At 36.1% G+C, this 7,978-nt stretch overlaps 1 long non-coding RNA gene across 3 annotated transcripts in view; it reads left to right on the top strand.

Annotated features, from left to right (window-relative positions):
• The window catches only part of LOC140339612 (uncharacterized), a 19,636-nt gene extending 12,817 nt beyond the window's left edge, over window positions 1–6,819 (top strand). Inside the window, exons 1-3 of one of the 3 annotated variants that reach the window (XR_011922491.1) lie at window positions 3,944–4,885; window positions 5,535–5,701; window positions 6,496–6,819. This is a non-coding gene — a long non-coding RNA (uncharacterized lncRNA). Of the gene's footprint in view, window positions 1–3,943; window positions 5,702–6,495 lie in introns of those variants that run through there. The other 2 variants (XR_011922492.1, XR_011922490.1) reach the window with 2 other exon arrangements.
• Window positions 6,820–7,978: the final 1,159 nt, after the last annotated feature.

The following is a 7,978-nucleotide window of genomic DNA, read 5'->3' on the forward strand; positions in this document are numbered from 1 at the left end:
ACAATTTTCCTCGTTCGTCGGCGTCGTTGGTTACTTTTTTACGAACGATTTTTTGCCCAATCGATCGTTCGTCGTTCGATTGGAACGATGAAAATTGGAAGTGTGTACGCACCTTAATGCTGCCTGCATAATCCTGGATCCAATATAACTTGGCACAATGTTGCAATGCCTATAAGGGTGACATTCTAACCACCAGTGTACGAGGCAATCTTCCAACTCTCCCCCAATATAACAATAAATCTTCCCAACGACCACCAAAGTAAAGAGCAATCTTCCCACTGACCACCAGAGTAAGGGCCAAACTTTTTTACTAACCACCAATGTAAGAGGCAATCTTCCCAACTGCCATGAATGTAAAAAAACAATCTTTCATCAGTTACTGAGACTTGTAAAAAAAATTCTGTGGGGTAAAAATGTTAAAAAAGGCTGCACTAAACAGCAAGCGCCTCATATTAATTCAAATCCTGGGGATTACTCCTCCATCTAGTAACTACAAGGTACAATTATCAGACTACTAGACATAGCTATATGATAATGTGTGTTGACTGTAGCACAACAGTCTTTGACATCCTTGATCATGAATGATCCTAACATTGTTTGTCAATTAAATGAAAATTGGCAATAAAAATGACTGAACCAGAAATATTATTAAATTATTATTAAACAGGATTTATAGAGCACCAACATATTACGCAGCGCTGTACATTAAATAGGGAAATATATACTTTAACAATCTAAAAGCTGCATTCATTTGTGTTTTTTTTAATATACTAGCTTTAAATAACTGGGGACACTTGGGGATATTTCAGGGATGATTACATTATTCTCTACATTATCCTCTGGCAGCACACAATGTAAGTGCTTATGTTGTTAGGTTTATATTTGCAAAGTGCTTAGTGCACAGGGCTCACCTCTATCCAAACGCATATATAATATGTATTATCAATGACATAGCTATTCACGAAGTGTATTAAATTTTATACAAGTGCAATAGCTGAAATATTACAGATGGAAATCTAGCAATTTCCTGAAGTTTCATTCTTGAAGTACGCGTGTTTGCAGAAGAGTGCAGTTAAAGGGAGGGACTGAACTGTGGGAGGATTGAGTGCTGATGAATGAAGTTTTTAATCCTGAACAAATGAGAACAGAGTGTTCCAGAGCCATGAAGAACAAAACAGCCAGAAGAAACTCACAGGACTTTCTAGTAACTTCAAGAGTACTGCTATCTGATTGTACACACATGACATGTAGACAGTAGGGCTATACCTCTCCTTGTATATAGACATATGGCAAATAACTATTGTCACAACTAATCATTTACCTAGCTACATATGCATAGGTCTTATGTCATTGCCTGGGTTAATGTTTGAACATGCAGAAAGCTTTGTTATATCACTATTTTATTCATTTGTATTTATATTCGGCAGTGCTTTACAAGGTCCAAAGTCATTTCACTAAACAATAAAATAAATGACTGTGTCATCAAATCCAAAAGCCTGATGTGATATCAAAATCAGGTATTTTATAACATATATGTATACTTTATTTATTTTGGTGATTTACTTAACTTGTTGCTGTATCATAAGAATCACCTTTATTTTGTACTCCCCCTCTCTTTGCTTCCAAGGGTTTTTGGTAGGCGCTTACCGTTTGAGTCTGTATGTTTAGTAAGGCTGACAACACTGTTTGGGATTTTCACAAGCAACGTTTTGTTGGTTCACTATAAAAAGTTATGTGTACACTTTTTTTTTTTACAGGTCAACAGGTATTTTTTTTGTTCTTCCAGTATATATTGTGCTGTGTTATGGGCAGGCTAAAGGCTCCATAAAAGTAAACAAATGCAGTATTTTTAGGATGGAACTGCATGTGTGCAGGGAGAAGGCACGTTGGGGTGCTATGCTTAATAAAGAACACTACATTGCAACAGCATGTTCATTATCAAAGCGTACATTGATTGTAAGCTTATTTGTAGCAGGGTCCTCTCCTGTGCCATTGTCTGTATCTGTCTGACATTTGCAACCCCTATTTAATGTAATATGTTGGCGCAATATAAATACAGTTTATTAATATTAATAATATTAATAATATTAATATGTTATAACTCATGTGCTGAAACAGTAAAACAAATCTCACCACCTGTCATACTTTCCAACTGAACATTTGCTGAGAGACAGTAGATAGAGACTTCCCAAAAAAACAAAAATATATTAGAAAGAATACTTAGAAAAGAAATAAAATATAGTTTTCAGGAGTGTTCATGCTCAGGCAGAACATATATATTAGTTTCAATCCCCTCCCCCTCCCCACAGTAAATTATACATGACGGTGTAGGAATTTCTTTATGAGTTGCAGATGTGCTGCAGTCTGGAATTGGTAAAAGTAAGATTGATTGCAAAGAATAGTTAAGGTGTTGTATGTATAAATCTGTGTCTTACAATAGCAAAATGCAACTGACTGACATTGTTACTGCAGTTTTACTTGCTAGTCTTTTTACAAAACACACCATTTCTGATACATCTGATAAATCTGTTTTGTTGACATTCTGAACCCAAGTACCAATTGAATTACCAATATGAACTTCTTTTGCTTACACCGTAAGTATATTCTAATGATTATTGAAGTATGATAAATAAAAAAATGTCATATTATTAACAACAGTAATCTTCTATCATGGTATATGACACATTTGAAAGTCATGTTTCCATTTTATTGGAGTGTTCTGTAACTAATATAGATATAATGTTATAAATTACTTTAGTTCACATTGTAAATAGTTAAACTATTGCAACCACTAATATCTCTTTGGAGTGTATACTTGATATTATGGCAACTTTGTACACAATAACTAAAACAAGGTGTTTTTTGTTCTGATTGCTTTAATTTAAGTGAAGTACACTGTTTTTTGATTATTGTAGCCCGTTGCGCAAGTCTTCATATCCTCCAAGGAAGCCAATTAGGCGAAACGCGTCGGGACTCAATGGATCTGGTTACTACAACAGTCAGTGACAGCAATAATATGCTCATGATATGTGCAATCTGAATTCTTTTAGAAAACAACTTAGATACTCTTTATACATCATTTTTGTCTATATTTTATGTTTCTAGTGTTAATAAAAATTATTATTTTATCAGTAATTACTAAATGCCATAAAAGCCTCTCTCTCTCTCTCTCTCTCTCTCTCTCTCTCTTTTATTCTTTATTGTTGACATTCTGATAATTGTAATGGAAAATATATGGATAAAAATGATCAAATACACACACAAAGCAATTTTACCATATCAGTTAAAAAAATGATCTGCAAAGGACAAAAAGGGCATAACATGTAATATGTGTATCATTAGTGTACATATATGACATTCAGTTTTATTACATGACAACATGTTGGACTGTGCTAAGCCACAAAAAAAAAAAAAAAACTTAGCCAGTCTTTAGCTGACTGGCATATTAAAGCATTGGGAAAATGTACATGCTATACTACCATGCTTGTGGTGTTGCCGAAATGGAGCAGGTGTTAGTTTATTTAAACATTTTTGTGTTGCAGTTCCATTTTCTATTATTTTTCAGAGACCTGATCTGAGAATGTAGTATATTTCAACTAACCAGTTAGATTTTTCTTTTTTTCAGCCTTGTTTCTTTTCAGCTGGTGATTCTGCTAGGATCACACTTCCCATCCCAGGGTAACAACACTAATTCACTCCAATGTACCTATGAAAAAGTAGCATTGTCACCCTAGGCTGCTCTCCTGATCTGGACTACAAACACAACATCTTTGCTATTACATGGGGAACTTGAGGGTTAAAAGTTTACAAAAGATAGCTTGGAAGGGAGATAACAATAAGGTAACAGTGCAGCTTACAGGATATGAAAAAGATAACATTAAAGTGGAACTAAACTATAAATGTAAATTTGTTACCAGGCAGGTTCTATATTGTAGAAGGGACAAGTGATGTCCCTTTTACAATAAAATATTCTTACCTGCCTAATTTAAATTTCCTTTTCAAGTTTTACTTTCACCACCTTCTTTTGCTCCTCTTACTGCTTTCAGATCTTCAGCCATCTTGATAATTGGGGCTGGGATAATGTTAGGCTATGTACACACTTTAAATGATTCTTGTCCAATATGAGCCGCAGGGCTCATCTCATGTGGCAGCGCCGCTCGCTCGTTCCACTCCCTCCATAGATCAGAATGGCGCTGTACAACGCTCGTTCATTCATCTTTCAGCCTTTTGTTTTTTAAAACATTTGTAAAAGATGGGTTTCCACAACAAAAATCTAATGTGTGTACAAAGCCTTACATATGCACAGATGTTCATTTAGGTCTGGCAGCTTCTGGGATGCCAAGATACCTGGCACATTCTAGCATCAGCATTTTTTCTTTTAGAAGATAGCAATCAGGCAGGTAGGTATGTTTTGTTGCAGAAGTGATATAAATCTGTCTCTTTCTATAACAAAGATCTGCTCAAATGCAAGTGTTTTCTGTACTTGCAAAAAATCTATTGCAATAAACTACACTTTTGTTCTTGGATTTAGAAAAAAATGCATTTTTTTTACATAAAATACTTCTTTCCATCTTTGATGCTGCTGGTCCTCTTTGCATCCATCTATCTGTATGCACATCACATGGATGCATGTTTTTTTCTCTGGATGTTTCCTGATGGTGACAACAGCAGATCATTCCTGTGTAGTGTGTATAATTTCAATTGGAAACCTGTGTAAAAGGGACATCACAAAGGTGGATGGGGATCATTTTGTCCACTAAAAAGAAGAAAAAATACTTTTACCAAAAAACATCTATAGAATGACAAATGTTTATACCAATATACTGATCATCTTAGTCTGTAAACTGAAAAAACAGGAAGAAGGATTGGTGCCCCCAATTCAGATGTAACTATATCTATTTGTTTTATTCCAGCTTTTTTTATTTTAGAGGATTTGTATTGCTTTTACCAGGAAGAGACAAGTGAAAGCATTAGGATTTCAAAGGAATACAGTACACAACAAGAAGATGTGTTTTCAGTTGTATATTGAACAAAAGACTTCACTTCACTTCTCTTAACAGGAAATGTGGCTCCTGGTTCCATTCAGCAGGTGGAATTGATACTTTAATGTCTGCACCCTCCGCCTCTGTCTAGCGTATTAGGATTGCTTAGTAAACAATGGCATCATCTGAGCATGAATGTTTATTACTTATCTGTCAAGTGTCTCAGATTTCCATGAACAGTTACACTTCAGAAAGGTTTGTTCATGGCATTTTCATTGTTTATCGCAAAAGAGTGGAAACCAATAGGGAAGCCCCATTACAATACCTCCAACCTGTGCAGACCAGTATCAATAATATGTAAATCAATTATAGTGATTAAAGGTATGTCAAACAATCTATTTGTATGTATTTCTAGTATTGTGCCTCTCGGTATACATTTTTTATAATACTTTTTGTGAATTTATTGCACAGTCTGTTAGTTCTTTTTATAAGGAAGCCTGTTAGTTCTTGTTTTGTGCTTACAACACTTAGGTTCTGCTTTGTAATTACCAGCAGAGTTGTCAGCCTGACATGTGAGATCCTTCTGTTGGCCGTTGGACCCATTATCTGATACAACTGGAAAGCAACCCAACAAACGACTGAAGGAGAACACATAGCGGTGGCGTTTTGCCTTGGAACCGACACAACGGCATGGGCAGTCAAGCAGCTGGTCGTGACTGGTAAGGTGCCAGCAGCCTAGGGCTACGGGGAACACCTGTTCCTACCCTGGGTCTGAATTTAGTTTTAGGCCTCTTTCCTCCTTCACTTTATACCACAATGCATATCCATGTTGCCATGCTAACCCCAATTATTATACTCTTTTTGTACCACGTACAAAAACAGAAAAGCATGCAGAACTGCATAACCAAAATGCACTCTGGCACAGCACATAATTGGGCAAAACTGTGTCCTTGTGCATAGCACACAATGTGAAGTGCATAGGTGCTTAGCTCTCATTGTCAGCCCCTGCTAAACTGCTTCACCGCACCTAGCAGATGAAATTGGGGGTCGCGTAAGTGGTAACCACACCAGAAACGAATTGTTCTTTCATACAAACTTTTAGAAGGAGTTTATGGGCTTTTAATGCCAAAAAAGCTGTACTGACATTGCACAGTAAACAGGATTTATATAGCGCCAACATATTACACAGCGCTGTGACAATAGATGACATTAGTTTGGCACAGCCAGTCTAAATGACATGGAATTATTAGCTATTTTTTCCTTTGTGGAAAGGCTCAGTGTTCATAAAGTGCAGAAAAACATGCAGCTGCATTCACCAAAGAACATAAACTGATCAGGGAGCAAAACTTCTGGCTAAACAAAGATGAGAGGATCTTTAATCTAAACAGAATGTTTTTCCCTATATAGCAGAAAAAGTACACAGGTGTAGATTTAACCAGCGACTCTAAAGCAATGTGCTGCAGTTGTATGTCAGTCAATGCTTACATACATCTTGTGTTTACCCCAACCCCAGGTCATTCACACTTATCCATCTTCCTGAGGTAAAACATATCCAGCCAGTTTGACACACTGCAGCTCGTGTATGAAAAAGTGGAGGAGCATGAAAATCTGGAGAACTTGTACTCTCCATACACGTATCCTTGGTATACCTTAAGGGTGATTATAGTTAATAGGTCAAACTGGATTTCTATGGTCAGTCTGTACTTTTCCAGAGGAGAGTAAATGAAAGAAGATCTTTTGCATACTTAGTTAAAAGCAATTTATTAATATATGTAACAATTATTACTGTACAAGCTAGAAAAATAAAGTAAAAATAACATTATAAACAATCCAAAAACATTTCAATGGTGTTTAATTTGACTGAATACATCTTGTAGTAAAGGTAACATGTAGGCTGGGTTACTAAATCCGGTCATTGTTTCCTTACAAAATTTTACTAGTCATCTGGATACCATGCTGAACTTTCCAAATAAGTGACATTTGGAGCACTGACTTTACCTACAGCATTCCTCAGCTGAAAGGATTGAATCTAGAGACAACCATACAACTTGCACTTTAGGAGATGAACTATGAATGCTGCCAGAGATTGTTTACTGCAGGTTTCAACAGATGAAAAAAACACCACTGGGTACATCCTACTATTACATAAATGTCTCCATTTTTAGTGAATTGGCCCAAGTACTTCATACAGTTCAGTGCCATGTAATTCCTAGTAAGCAGCTTGAGAATTTGGAATAATACAGTACGTCACTTGCTCCTGATCCAGAGCTGTAGTGCAATCAGTAACATCTGTTGTTCTCACACAAATAGGAACACACATATAATTACTCTTAGACTGGAGGAGGTAGAGAATGAAATCATCTGCAGAATATCTAGAGCACCCATGCCAATATCAACACATCTATTAACACATACCTGTCAGGGCAAAGCACATGACACTCAGCCGCCTGCAGGCCAGCCATATCAGAATCTGCAGTGACCTGCTGATGGCCATGTGTAAGATTTCAAAGATCTGAGCAATAAGTAATGGAGATATTGTGAACAGTTGTATGAAAAAAAGTTCTCTATATTCTAAAGATAACAAAATGTTGTTCTGGGGAGGTCATCTGAGACATCAGAAAAAGATAATTGGGTCATTAGATTATATCTGCTAATTCTGCTGTTGCACAAAAAGTTAAATTAAAGCTGAATACTAGGCAATAAAATGAGCCTGTCTCATCAGGCTATTCAGCCACTGAATAAACTTTCTTGCAAAAGATTTTTCTGCTAACTTACATATTTTCCCGATGTGGGGATCAGATTAAGGAAACTAGCACAAGACCAGAAAAATAAAAAAAACAAAATAAAAAAAAAGGGATTGGCCAAGAAATTCTGAATCAGACTACTTCATCCCCAAAGTATGCTCTGGCCTATGGAAATAATATTTCTCTGAATCCAACTGTAACTAAACAAATGTTGTATGTTCATATATACCTTAAAATACAGTGTTCTCCCCA

The sequence above is a fragment of the Pyxicephalus adspersus genome, chromosome 10 (genome assembly GCF_032062135.1).
Source record: "Pyxicephalus adspersus chromosome 10, UCB_Pads_2.0, whole genome shotgun sequence".
In the NCBI taxonomy this organism is placed as follows: domain Eukaryota; kingdom Metazoa; phylum Chordata; class Amphibia; order Anura; family Pyxicephalidae; genus Pyxicephalus; species Pyxicephalus adspersus.